This window comes from Astatotilapia calliptera, chromosome 3 (genome assembly GCF_964374335.1).
Source record: "Astatotilapia calliptera chromosome 3, fAstCal68.1, whole genome shotgun sequence".
Lineage (NCBI taxonomy): Eukaryota > Metazoa > Chordata > Actinopteri > Cichliformes > Cichlidae > Astatotilapia > Astatotilapia calliptera.
Window position 1 is genome coordinate 64,571,507 of NC_137424.1, and position 15,007 is coordinate 64,586,513.

A 15,007-nucleotide genomic window follows, 5' to 3' on the forward strand; every position below is an offset into this window, starting at 1 on the left:
CTTTAGCCAGCAAGCTAGCATGCTGGCTAGCGACATGAAAGAAATGGACCCTTCATGATGCGTTCAACGTGCCAGTGCTGTGGTGGGAAAGGCTCCATCATAAACACGCCCTGCGCCCAAGAAGGCAGCGGCAGCACTTCAGACACTAGCACAAAGTCAACCGCATCAGAGGAGGGACAGGACAAAGCTGAAGGAGAAACTGCCTGCTATTGGACTATTGAAGTGGCAGAGGACAATAGTGAGAGTGGTGAGAACACAAATTTTGTTATTAAATGTGGGAAATCAAAATTTGGGTTAGCAAACCTGGGGAAAAAGAAAACTGACTGCTTAAGTTGGAAAATTGTGAAGGAGTCTGAAACATATACAAACATATACAAAATCACACAGAACATGCCTTAACCCTACTAATACAAACACAAAATAACTCATGAAGATTAGACATTTTAAGCGTGAGTCTGTTTATCATCTTGTCCAAGTCACCTCGTGTGATGCAAAGACCAGTGGAACTCATAGCACAGAACATGCTCTGTTGGAGATGCAGCTCCACAGACATGCTTGTTATCTTTCATCAGTGTTAAAATAGTGTCAATTTAGCAGACACTTGTTATCAAATACTGAATTTATCCAATAAAAAAAATTGACTCTCTAGGTTACAGGACAACAGTTTAACTTTTGTGGGAAAAAAGATCCTGGTTTGACCAACCAGTGATCAGACAATAAATTTAGTTGTTAATATAGCTTCCTGCTTGATTGATGCAGCACAAGTAATTTACTGTATGAGGGAAATTGTCTTTTGTGATACTATTTTGAACATGCATTTCTGTCGTCCTGTCAACTTAGCGGGTTAATAGCTGATATGCAAATTAGTTGATCGTTCTTAGATTAATGAAAGGTGACTGAATTCTAGCACGAGTGAATGAGATGTGTTGGAGTTTGTTGTGTGTTGAGTGGAGACTCTAAAACACTGAGTTTCCTGTTTTGATGTGCGAGTGAATCCTGTATTTAGATACACAACTCTGAATACGTCAGAACAAACTTCTTTTGTGAAGTGCATGACAGCATGTCACATGTTTTATGATGAAGGGAAAAGGAAAACTGAATAAAATGGGTGTGTGGCCTAAATGAGTGAAGAGCACAGACCGGGTGATTAAACTCATAGCTAATAAGACATATTAGGCTTATGTTGTGTGTTGTGCAGCTGATGGTTGGTTTGGAGTGAATCTAGCTAATGATTCTTCTCCTGTTGTGAAGATGATGAGGAGTTTGTGTCATGACTTAACAAGGCCTTTTTATTTTGATACTTTCACAGTGCACTGAGAGTTTGGTTTGATAATCTCTGTTATTTTTTATTTTTCATTTTTGAACAAGCACTGATTTTGCTTGTGAATTTCTTTTCTTTGAGCAGATCTGCAAGTCGGGAATTAAAAGCGTTACACATCGTCAAGAAAATTGTTGCAAGTGAGTTTCTCCACATTTAAAATGGGTTCAGGAGAAAGCCACTTATTTGGGACAATTAGGAAATGAGAGTCCCCCCCAAAAAGGATTCAACGAGGAAATCCAGTCTAAATTATTTTTCTTTTTGAAATAACGTCGTTTTGCTGAGCGTGGAAACGAATGCGATGATAATTTCCACAATTAGCAAAAGAAGGAACCACTGAGTGAATGAGTAAGAATTTTAAAATATCTGACTGACTGACTGAACATGATTGTGTGAAGTTAACCCCCACCTGACAAAGGTGCAGATGAACCCATGTGTTTCCTTTTACAGGAGCAGAAAGATGACAGCAACACTCGAGGTTGCATGATGATTTAACCTTTTAAATGCCATTTTCTGTGTCTGTGCATTTATCAGGTGTGTTATTCATAGGCTTGTGTTGCTCACAGAGGGAGCTGTGAATAAATATGCATACGCCTGCGCAAGCGCTAATATTTGCATTTTCTTTTCTTACAGCATTTCTGGGTTTATGTGTGAGGAAAACTGTGTTTACCGGTTATGAGTGGTGATGCTGTTACATTGTGTTTTTGGGAAAATGTGACGGTTACTTTGATGATATGAATAACATATTTTCCACAGCAATGGATGGTTGATTTTATGGTGTTTTTATGGCACCTCTGGAATGTGGTTGGCCGACGCCTGCCCACCAGGATAATCAATGTGTGTTGCTAATGTTTGTTTTTTGAGACTGCATGTACAAGATTCAGCAGAAGCGGACAAGTGACATGAGACAAACAAATAAGAGATGCGGTGTTATGGAATAGTTAATATGGGCTCATTTGCTGGCCACTCTTGAGCCCATAAATAATATATGAGTGGAGTGACTTTGCTTAAGAGCAGTCGCTGATTACGTTAATGTTGACTGAGTGCATGGGATGATCCATGTCTGAGGCGACTTATGAAAATAATTGTAGTTTACTGATTTGAGAAAACCTGCACATGACACTTGTCTTGCTGATGTTGAATGCTTATTGTTCTTATGATACAATTGTTTACAGGTATGTAGTTTGATTTCACTTCCAGATCTTGTTTTCCAGGCCATGATGGTGTGTATGCAGGCTCCTGGGAGAGCCCGGTGTTAAGCAAACTTAATATGCAAAACACACTAGCATTTTTGTTGCAGGATTATAGGTCCAGGGTGGTGCTGCTCCTGGGGAGGAGATGCCCTGATGTTGCCTGGGATATGATCTAGCTAATCTTTTTCTTTAAGACAGGAATCCAGGTTTGGTGAGTTGACGCATGGGTGTGTCCATGCGTCAAGAGGAGGGGTCCAAGGATTAACATTAAAAAATGTTTTTTATTAAACAATGTTTTCTATTATTGTTGCAGTGATTTGTGTGATTAACCGTTTATTTACAAGTATTAAACCTATGCAAGTGGTGCATCCATGTTCAGATGAGGCTTTGATGGCCTATAAGTGAAGTTCACTGAACTAAAGAATGTTGTTTGATGATTGTTGACATGCTCTCCAAATAGAAGTTTTCCCTCCTAGCAAGGAAATACAGGTGCAGCAGTAATCTCCTGAGAAATCTTAAGAGGCCAGTGAGAAGCAAGAACCATTCCAGGCATAGCTGACAGCCCAGGCAGTGGTTGAGGTCAAAGGTCGAGCTGGTTGGGGCCCATCATGAGATCAGACTTTGGAGCCACAGCAAGGACCATGAAACTGCGTTGGAATGAGAGCTGTGCCACGGGGGGTTTCCAGAGGCCAACAGAGGAGATTGTGGACAACAGACGGGGACCTGAAGGATGAGGGGAGCGTGCCAAGCTCCATCGACAACGCAGAGGGAGTCTAAGGATGACATCATGATTCTGTGAAAAGCACAGGAACCAGAAGCTATGGTGGTGATAACAGCAGTTTCCTATGAGGTCTGCAGCTTTGGAAATAGCTGAGACCCATGTTGACAAACAACAAAACTAACTGGTATGTTTGAATGTTTATTCTACATACATTTGGACTCTGGTCCTATGGACAATGATGGAAACAACTGGAAGAGACATTCATGACGCCCTGCAGAACTCAAACCACTCTGCAGAGAGACATGTGATTTGCACACCCGGAGGAAGCATCACCAAGCTGAGATGTTTTTGAGTGTAATAACGGACTGAAACAGAAGATGGCAGCACTGCATGTACAAGGATGCCAGCTGCCGTTAAACCCTGAAAAAGAAGAAGCTGTGTCCCAGAATTCATAGCACGGCCCAGCTCAGTTGTCAACAATGGCGGCAGCTAGTTAGTTTTAATATTACTCATATTATTCTTTTTGGGTCACAAAATAAACGTTTAACATATTTTCAGGCGAGAATGTAGCTGTGTAAACTTCAAATATCTGCTCAGTTTATCAAGACACCACATATTCTCAAAAGCGCTCCGAAGTTTTTGGAGATGTCTGTTACCCACCAGCTCGATAGTTAGCCGGGTTCAAGGCTCATTAGAGCCGGTGAGAACACCGGTCTCCCGGCAAATCGTTTTCAAAGCCACCACTTTTTTTCGCTACTCAGGTTAAACATGTAATATAAGTCACGTAGATAAAAATGTTATTATTTTGCTTTTTTTTAGTATTTTATTTGTTCCTGAGTACATCGGTTTGGCTGAGAAATAAATTCATAGTTTTTACACAGCTGAATAAACGTCAAGCAGACAACTGATTATCAGAAGTGTGAGATACTCGAGAATATACTCCGGTGTCCTGTTATATTTTAGATAGCAAGGAGCAGATGAGACTGAGTTTATTAAACTCCACCGAAACAATCTGCAGATTTCATTAAACTTTAATAAACTATCATCTTGTCCTTATTTTTAGTTAGCACATACCTTAAACACTTCAAGCTGTAAGCTAATGATAGTTATATAAGAGCAGATGCTGCTGGTGCAATAACCTGTACGTTTTACATTCAATGGATGCATGATCTGATTAGTCGACTAATCGCAAAAATAATCGGTGACTAGTCGATTATCAAAATAATCGTTTGTGGCAGCCCTACACAGGACCCGCACATTTCAGCTCCATATTACACGTTTTGACATTGAACGAAACTGGGAAATGGTCAGAAATCCCAGGGTTGTAAATGTCCGTGATGCAAATGTCCAGGCCGTAGGACAGTACCAAGTCAAGTGTGTGGCCCTAAATATGAGTTGGTTTGCTGACCCACTGAGTAAGGTTAAAAGAGTCTATAAAGGCAAGAAAGTCCTTGACCAGCGGGTCCAACTCACAACAAACATGGATATTAAAATCACCAGTGATGAGAATACAGTCACAACTTACAAAGAGGTTTCCTAGACAGTCAGCGAACTCACAGATCCTTATTGAATTTCGGTGGATGATACACCAGGACGAAGGACTTGTTCGCCAGCGATCTGATATTAAGCACAGCCATCTGGATCGTAGTCATCTCATTGTTGTTCAAGGTTCAAGGTTCAAGGTACTTTATTTGTCACATGCATAGTTATACAAGTATAACACACAGTGAAATGTAACCTGACACACTCCTCGACATGTGCAAAAATGGGGGGGGGGGGGGGGCTGTAGAGGAAGAACATTATATATATATATATAGTATGTACATTGGGTGAATGTGCAGTAGTAGCAGCAAGCAGGTGAATTCTGTACATTAATATGAATAAACATCTGACTATTTTACAGGATAGACAATATAAACATATTTAAAATTAAAGGAATTTGAAATGAACATTGTGCCTGGGTTTAGAGTGTTTGGAAGAGAGTCCTGTCTCAGTCAATTATAGATGATGTGAGATGATGTGAGAGGGCAGGTGTGTGTGTTTAGGGCACGGATGGCTTGGGGATAGAAGCTCCTCTTGAGTCTCTCTGTCCTTGCCCGGATGATGCGGAACCTTCTGCTCGCAGCAGCCCTTGAAATGGCGACTCTCATAGAGGAGCACTGGCTGAACATGATCCTCAGCCTGCCTCAGCTACTACACTGCTGTCAGACAGGAAACCTGATGTTGCTGATATCTGACTTTTTTAGGAGAACTGATTGATCTAGATTAGATTAGATTAGATTAGATTAGATTAGATTACCGTATTTCCCGGACTACAAAGCGCACCTAAATATTAGCCGCACAAGCTAAAATCAGGGGAAAATCCTGTTTTGTACATACATTAGCCGCACCTGACTAAAAGCCGCAGGTGTTTCAATGTTGACTTATCATATGTAAGAGAATATGCACAAAGGGAATTGTCAGGAAAGAGATGGCTGTTTGGAGACATCACTTTTATTAATATTTTGAAAAACAAGTTATGGGTACATATTTGCACATGTAGTACATAACAGTAGCCTACAGCACACCAGAAAAATAGATTCGGCCTACCTTTTAGGCTCAGGTGCAGTGACACAGCTTTAACAAGAAGAAAAGTCAGTCATTCACCACCATCTTTCTCTTCTTCCTGCGCACTAAAACCACCAAAGTCCTCTTCTCCAGTGTCGGATACAAACAGGCTCAGGATGGCTTCGTCATCCACTCTTCTTCTCTCTTTCGTTGTCACTTTCAAAACCAAAGAAATCCTCATTGTCAGTGTCAGAGTCGAACACCCTCAGAAGGGCCGTGGCGGTGTCCTCCTCTCCATCATGCAGCAGTCCAGCCCTTCAAAATCCGTTGGTGATTGTGGATGTTTTCACACTTTTCCACGCTGTCAGAATCCACCGGTGGAGTTGGGCATAACTTGCTTTTTGGGCATAACTTGCAAGTTTATCGCCGCTCATCATCCACGCCTCCCGCTGAATGCGTAGCGCTACTTTGAAGTTTGTTTTTTGCGCTACTTCGTACGGCACTACGTTGCCTGGCGGACGGACATGTGACTAACATACCACTCTTGAACCCCGATCCTTCCGCCAGGCAACGTAGTGCCGTACAACAGCGGAACACACAAAACAAATCGTCTTACGATATGACAAAAATCACGGACAATCCATAGAAAAGCCGCACCTGACTAAAAGCCGCAGGGTTCAAAGCTTGTGCAAAAAGTAGCGGCTTATAGCCCGACATTTACGGTAGATTAGATTAGATTAGATTAGATTAGATTAGATGAAAGTTTATTAATCCCTTGAGTGGGTTCCTCTGGGAAATTCAGTTTCCAGTAGCACAGCACCGACAGAAGTTGCATGTTACAGATACAATAAGGGGAATGAGGGTAAGGATATAAGCATAAATACACCATATATACACATATACACATATATAAATACAGAATATATAATATGGATAAATAGGATTTCACATTTGAGTGAGTAGGAAGGAACTGCAGGAAAAGTTACTTTGGCAATATCCCAGTTAAGAAGTGATCAAAACTTCACAGCGTAGAAAAGCCAGATTAATCCTGAATTCATCTGGATAACATGAAGTCCTGCATCATTACGACACCTGGTCAGAATCCTTTAACACTGACATTCTATGGATGGTAAACATGGTGTAAAACCCTTTATTTATTTGCAGTCTGAGTCTCTGTGCTCTATGTTTCTTTGTGTTTGCTATAGGGCAGAAAATATGAAGAACTTTTCTATCGTCAGGGACTCAAAAATCACTTCACTTTCAGGGGGAGAGGAGTTAAATGATTCACACAAATGTAAACTACACACTGCACAAGTATATGACACACAATTTACTGCATACTGTATGAAATCTGAACCTGAAGAAGTCAGTCTTCTTCCTGTTGTGGTCGTGATAAAAAGAGGAACAGAAAAACTGATTATGGCCTCACTTCTCGTTTCAGCACCAACACAGACATTTGTCATGGTCCTGGGTCATGGGACCCAGTATTTCTGAGTTTACGTTATCCTGTTATTTCATCTATATTCTAGTTTTTTCTTCAATCTAGATAAATTTGGTCATGCCTAGTTTACAGTTTTAGTTCATGGTTTATCAGGTTCACCTTGTGTGATCACGCCTGTGTCAAAGTTCCCCTGGTTGTTACGTGTGTCTTATCTGTCATGTTTTAGGTCTGTGTGATTCTCATTGTCAAGTTTGTGTCATGTCTACATCTCCATGTTTCCTGTTTTATTTTGAAAGAGTCCGGTGTTTTTTGGTTCATCATATTTAGTTTCATTTTCCCTATCCTGTCATTATGTTCATTGTTGTCAGGTGTTTTCCCATGTGATTGCACTTCCCTTGATCACTCCTTAATGTGTATTTAGTCTGTGTGTTTCCGTTCAGTTAGTGTCAGGTTATCATCATCATTGTTACAGTCATTGTGTTTCACAGTTTACTCTGTGTTCACAGTTTCTTCGTGGTGTTTTCACTAAGTGTCGTAGTCTTTTACTCAGTCTGAGTGTTTTCAGTCTTCTTCGTTTTCTTAGGTTCATTTTTGCTATTGCTTACAGCCAAATAAAGGTTCACCTTTTGTTAACACCTGCAAGCCCTCTGCGTCTGCTTCTGGGTCATATAAACGAACATACTTGCGCACCCCACCGTGACAACATTTACACTTGGTTTGTCTGGAAAGGGAAACTCACTGCGCCTTGTGTTTTATCTATATGCAACTTTTAAAGTGGAATATTTTCTCCATGTTACATAGCGAACAATTTAAATGTCAGTGTGACCATCAGTGTATTTTCACTGGCTTAAAAAACTGCTTGAGTTTTCCTGATATTCAACAAAGTGAACTCATTTAAGATTTGAGAACAACAGTGCAGCGAAAGCAAGTCAAACTACATCAAATGCCTCTAACATTTTATAGATATTTCTAAAGATAAAATAGAAAATACTCTCCTAATCGACCAGTTCCCGATTAGCTGATTCTGAACTTTCTCAAAAACATGTCTGGGAGTGTTTCACTTCTCTTTCCTGAAATCGGTGTCAGATGATCGTCTCCCTGTGAAGCTGCATGTGAAGGTAATGTTTTTCAGTCTGTAATATTTTCATGGTTAACATCAGCTGTGTGCAACGTAGTTCGAGCACAAACAGCATAAATCTTCCCTTCTGTAGTTCACGCTAACAGACTCACAGCTGGACCAACGAGAGTTAAACCTTCTTCCATCTGTTAGTGTGTGAGTATAATTCTGGAATCAGCAGAGCTGTTTTTGAATTCATGTTTTCATGAAATGTTAGAAACAGGTTGTTTTGAAAGGTTTGACCTGCTTTTGTAACTTAAAGCACTAAAAGTTGATTTTCTTCTCTGCTCTCTTGAAGCACGTCTGCTTTATTGAAATATTTCCCCTTTTCCTTACACAATCGAAGTATTGCATCACATATTTATGTGCTGAACATGACAGTAAACCAGAAACAGCTGACGTTATTAATGAAGAGCATTTTTATTTTTATATTTTATTAATATTTTATTAATTAATGAGATGATCACATGCTCTATTGTTTTGTGTTGTTTTCTATATGTACTCTCATGAAACAGTGATTGCTAAGATGTTAGTATCTGAAGAGGAACTTAATCAAGGGACTTCCTGGTCATCTGATATCCATAACACTGTTTATTACATATTTACTTTTTCTTCTTCTTTTTTTTTTTTTACACCAGTTTGTATATTTGTACATTTTATATATTGTTCTCTGTTAATGCTGTTCATATGTATATTGTGCTGCAGAACTGAGAGTCAGGGGAGGATGGTTGGAAATTTGTGATCATTGTTTGGTCATGCCTCCCCTGTTTAAGCAGCACAGGATTCTTTTTATAGCAGAGGGACATATAACTGTGTGTCATCTAACTGTGAAGGAATTATGTAAATCAAAAATAAAAGACGCATTGGCTGCCAGAGAAGTAAGCATTCAGCCACAGAGAAAGTTTTGTTTGTTTGATGAATCGAAGAGATGAAAACAAGATCATGAATCCTAATAAAAGGTCTGTAGACAGTGTAGGAGCATTCTGGCTGCATTCTTAAATACTTTTAAAAAATCTAAACACACAGAACTGAGCAGTCATATCAGCTGTTAGTCATGATGACCTTGATGAGGACACTTTCTGTGTTATGGCGAGCTCTAACACCTGGGTGAAAACTATCAAATATATTATTCACACAATAGTTTAACTGAAATGACAGTTTAGAAATGTTTAAGGCTTTTTCTTTCATAATTCACTGATTGAGTCGGTGCAACATTTAAAGGAAAAAAAGGAACTTCATCTTAACCAGTTTGGAAACTGAAACCTAATTACTGACTAAATGCGACTCCTGACTCTTGGTGGCACTGTCACTTGGTGTTTGCTATCACGTCCTGTTCCTGCTCAAACACAGTGGTGTTTTTGAGTAGCTTATCTGCTTAGCAATTTAATTAAAAACTGTTTTCATAAACAGTTCAAAACTTTTTTCATAGTACAGGGCTCTAGACTAACCTTTTACCATGGGCGTACCGGTATGCCCAACTTTAAAGAGTTAGGCGTACCGGCACAAAAGTTAGGCGCACACAAATTTTATAATAATTTATATAATATAATGTGTTTTTCTGGATACACTGTGCTTTTTCAGCATTCAAAGATTGATGACACCGTGTCAGCCCTCTGGCTATGAATTTCAGAAGGATCAGGCCTTAACTTAACAGAAAAGTTAGCAATAGTTCTTTTCCTATTACAGCTACATCCACTTCTGTCGTGCCTAGGCTGCTCACAAGGGCTGGGTATCATCACTGATTTCTATAATCCATTCGATTCCGGTTTTCAAAGTCCTGATTCGATTCAACTTAGCCTCAGACAGTCAGAAATATTATAATTCTGATCATTTATCAGTACTGACTTCATCAGAATTGTGAACATCACAGCAGATGCCTTTGTGTGAAAGTAACTGAGAATAAAACACAGAAAAACATGAAGGAGATTTTCCTGGTCGGGCTTTTTATAGCAGATAACCTTAAAAATATTCTACAATGTTCTGCATATAAAGTTTAAGTTTCTTCAGTATTGAACAACAGAAAAAATAGGCTTTCTTGTCCGAAGTCATTTAAGTGAAAAAAAGAAAAGAAAAAGACAGCAGCCACAGCGCTGTAAACAACGGTAGACTGGTGGGTAATAAGCGAATGAATAATACAGAAAACAGAGATTGGAGACGGGAAGCTGTTCTTGAAGTACAGAGAGAGATAGAGAGAGAGCTAGCTGTGCATGAAGTGTGATTTTAATAGTCGTGGAAGCAAAACAGCAAAATTCATGACGACATTGATCAAATGTGAAGCGCAGTTTGCTGCTTGTTTTGCTGCTGGCTCAGTGAATTTTGGTTGGAGAGACAAAACCTGCAGCTCAGAATCAGCGCAAAAAGACGTAATCACAGCGCAGACCGGACGCATCAGAACCGCTAAGCTCCGACAGCGTGTCCGTCTACGGGCCGTCGGGTGAGAAAGTCGAGAAAGACAAAGTTGAATCTGATGCGTCGGGTCCGTTCTGTGTTTACGTCTTTGTGTGGAATCCGTGTACCTGCTCTCATTTGCTGTTTGGTTGTTGTTGAAATGGTTTTGTGAGCTTTAATCTGGCAAAACACAGTTATATTTAAAAGTTGATTCAGGATTTAATGAATTGATATCGCTTTATTCAACCTACTCACCTCCCACTTCCACCTGCACTTTCAACTGGACTACGGCCAATCAGAGAGGTCCCGCCCCTGACTATCTCTGATTGGTTTAGTCCACGATAAGGGCAAAATGTGTGTCTGTTGTTGACCACAGGGAAGGTTGCAGATTTCTCTTCACCTGTCCCTCCTGCACTTTCCTGCTCATTGTGTCAGATGTTTAGCTACTCCTTGGCCTCCTTTAGCAGTAATGATACCTGTAACACATGTAGCATATTTGCATCTCTGGAGGCCAGGATTACTGAATTAAAGACTCGGCTTCGCACCCTTGATTTATCCGTAGCTAGCCAGGCCCCTGTAGCTGGTGCAGCCGAAGATAGTGTAGCCCAAGCAGCTGAGGAAAGAGGGCGGCTGGCTGATGATGAGGAGGAAGCATAGTCCTAAACAGAAGCCCCAGGTACACCACCAACCTGTTCATGTGTCTAACCGTTTTTCCCCACTCTGCGATACACCCGACCACTCTGTGACACTCTGGTAATTGGTGATTCTGTTCTCAGACATGTGAAGCTAGAGACACCGGCAACCATAGTCAATTGTCTTCCAGGGGCCAGAGCAGGCGACATTGAGGGAAATTTAAAACTGCTGGCTAAGGGTAAACGTAGATTCAGTAAAATCATAATTCACGTCGCAGTAATGACACCTGGTTACACCAATCAGAGGTCACTAAAATCAATATTGAATCCGTGTGTAACTTTGCCAAAACAATGTCGGACTCTGTAGTTTTCTCTGGTCCCCACCCCAAGCAGACCAGGAGTGACATGTTTAGCCGCATGTTCTCCTTAAATTGCTGGCTGTCTGAGTGGTATCCAAAAAACAGTGTGGGCTTCAAAGATAATTGGCAAACCTTCTGGAGGAAACCTGGTCTTGTTAGGAGAGACAGCATCCATCCCACTTTGGATGGAGCAGCTCTCATTATTGTACGATCTGCTGTACCATATAAAGCACCTTGAGGCAACTGCTGTTGTGATTTGGCGCTATATAAATAAAATTGAATTGAATTTAAAAGAATATTTTACTTGTTTTTTAAATGAAAATATTTTGTGTAATATTCTCATCTTTATTTTGGTCTTAAGTATGGGCTGTAAAATAATCAAATTCAACTCAATTTTATTTATATAGCATCAAATCACAGCAAGAGTCGCCTCAAGGTGCTTTATATTGTAAGGTAGACCCTACAACAATACATACAGAGAAAAACCCAACAATCAAATGACCCCCTATGAGCAAACACTTCGGTGACAGTAGGAAGGAAAAACTCCCTTTTAACAGGAAGAAACCTCTGGCAGAACCAGGCTCAGGGAGGGACAGCCATCTGCTGCGACAGGTTGGGGTGAGATAAGGAAGACGGGATAAAGACATGCTGTGGAAGAGAGACAGAGATTAATAACAGGTATGATCCAATGCAATGTCTATTAACACATAGTGAGTGAGAAAAGGGACTGGAAAGGAAAAACTCAATGCATCATGGGAATCCCCCGGCAGCCTACGCCTATTGCAACATAACTAAGGGAGGATTCAGGGTCACCTGATCCAGTCCTAACTATATGCTTTAGCAAATGCAACATTTTCAATTTTGTCCACATGATGGACAGAATGTAACTGTGTGCTTTTTGCAGATGTACTTCTTGCATTTCTTACAAAAAGTGCTTGTTTTAATGTCTTCTCGTGAGGGACAGACCTGGCATCTTTTCCATTTCTTTACACCCGTATCCACTGGATCCACTACAGATTGGTTGGATGGTGCACACTTAACCTTTTCAATGACAGCTGATGCTGCTGGGGATTGAGCTGGTCTGACTCGCATCTGGATCTTGGGAGTGACAAGACTTTTTCCCAGTTCTTCCAGGAAAAGCCGACGTCAGAACAATTTACCCGCATTCCAATATTGGTGGATTTCACTCCACAGGACATAGGCATTGTAAGCAGACACATCCAAAATGTGGAAAATTTCCAAGGGCCAAAGACCTGTCTTGCACTGGCAGCTGTATGTTGCTGTGACTTTGTCAAGATTGTCTACTCCTCCTTTGGTGGAGTTGTAGTCTAGGATCATTTGTGGTTTTTTGTCTTCTCTTGTGCTCAGACATGCATCTGTGTGCATTGTGCTCATGACAAGAACATTGTTATTTATCTTTGGGCAGTATGAAACAACTGTTGCTTTCTCAGTGAAAAGAAATATTGAGTAATGCAGAGATCTTCCCTGCATCTTCAAAATTTCACTGGGAAGTTCTGGCTTTTTTCTTCTGATTTTTCCCAACATAGTCAGCTTTCTCTTCAGAAGTTCCTCTCCAAGCCAGTAGGATGTAAAGAAATTGTCACAGGTGATGTTATCCCCTTGCAGCCCTTCACTCATCTGCAGCACCACACACATCCCCTGATTCTTCTCAGATGCTCCTCCAGGTAGCTTTCCAGTGTACACTTTCATATTCCATGCATAGCTAGATTTTGCATCACAAGGCTACCCATATTTTGATGCAATACTTGGCTGGCTTGTTGGGCATATACTGTCAGAAAGGACAGCGACCCCTGAATGGGACAAGGCGCTCATCAACAGTAACGTGGGAACCAGGGTTGTACAACAAAGGTAGAATTTCCACCCATTTATCCCATTTATTTATCATCTGTGATTGCAGCAAGTTTGTCTCTTACACATCAACCAGCTCTGGTTTCGCGGTTGTCAAATCTGATCACATGAGATATCTTGAGAAATGACATTTGTTGCTTGAAAGATTGGCCTTCCATTCTCTTCATTCCATAGACTTGCAGTTGCTTCTCCCTTGGACCTGTATACTCCAGCTAATATCAGATATTCCAATATAAGCATGCAAGTCAGTCTGATCCAGTGGCTTCCATTTCTCTTGAAATACACGCCTCCCCTCCAAGTTAGTCATGTCCAGTATAATTCTTTCTATTGGAGGGGATGTGAAGAGTTGAAATGCTGATTGAATATCATCAACTCGTGTGATGGCAAATCTTGTAGGACCAGGAGTCATTTTGATGATATTAGAAGATGACAGCCTACCTTGACTTTGGTGTGGTGATAATGACCATTTTATATTACTATCTTTAGATGTCCATGTCTCCTCTGTGGATGATGATTGCTGCATTCCTTGGTTTTCATTTGATGTGGAGATAGCGGTACAGTCCCTCTCAGAATCATCCTCCTCGTCTGAAAACTGGCAGTCTGGACCATCAATAACATTGTCCTCGGCCTCTGAAAGATCCTCAGTCTCTGAAACATCTTCTTCTTCATCACTATCCCAGTTGAAGAGCAATGATAAAGCTTCTTCAGCCTTCAACCTTCTGGAGCTCATTTTTAGTCTGTTGAAATGACGTGAGAACAGTGACAGGAATAGGCGAGAAAGGGCAGGAATTTCTTGCATACACACCTGCGTCTGAATGTATATTCAGTGGCAGTCAAAACAAAGTACTTCAAAGAGAAATGTTTATTTTTGATCTAAACAACTTTTCACTTACATAAAAGTGTGTGTGTCAAATTGACCCACAACATCATCTTTGTATACAAACATTGCAGAGACATTCCGGGACACATCAAAGTGTCCATATTTTACACACCAGTTCATGACCCCAGATGAGAAAAGGTCATAAACTTTCATGAAGAAAAAGAAAGGAGGACCAGTACTTTGGTCAACACAAAAACTGGAATGGGTCAAATTGACCCTTAACATAATAAAACATCATTTCTCACGTTTTTACTGAAAAATTGCTTATTTACTCCTGACTGAAAGTCATTTGTTCCTCTAATCACTCCATCAGTTTTTTGTTAATCTTCAATATTTCCTGATGAGTGTTGTCACATTATCAGGAGTCAACAGTCTCAGGCTGCAGTCGCACACACTAAACCCAGTCCTAATAAGGACTCACTGACTGCTCTTGACTGGACTTGTTGGTATGACGCTGAAGTTCAGTGAGGAGCTCAGACTTGTGAGAACAAGAGGACTCACTTGTAGAACTTTACTTCTCAATGCACTCTGGGTAGTGACGT

At 40.6% G+C, this 15,007-nt stretch overlaps 1 protein-coding gene across 1 annotated transcript in view; it reads left to right on the top strand.

Moving 5' to 3' along the window:
* The first annotated feature begins 8,341 nt into the window (after positions 1–8,341).
* LOC113019449 (uncharacterized) overlaps positions 8,342–15,007 on the top strand; it is a 34,848-nt gene continuing 28,182 nt past the window's right edge. The window contains exon 1 of the mRNA XM_080293855.1: positions 8,342–8,493. The gene's annotated coding sequence lies outside the window, so the exon portion shown is untranslated. The remainder of the gene's footprint in view (positions 8,494–15,007) is intronic.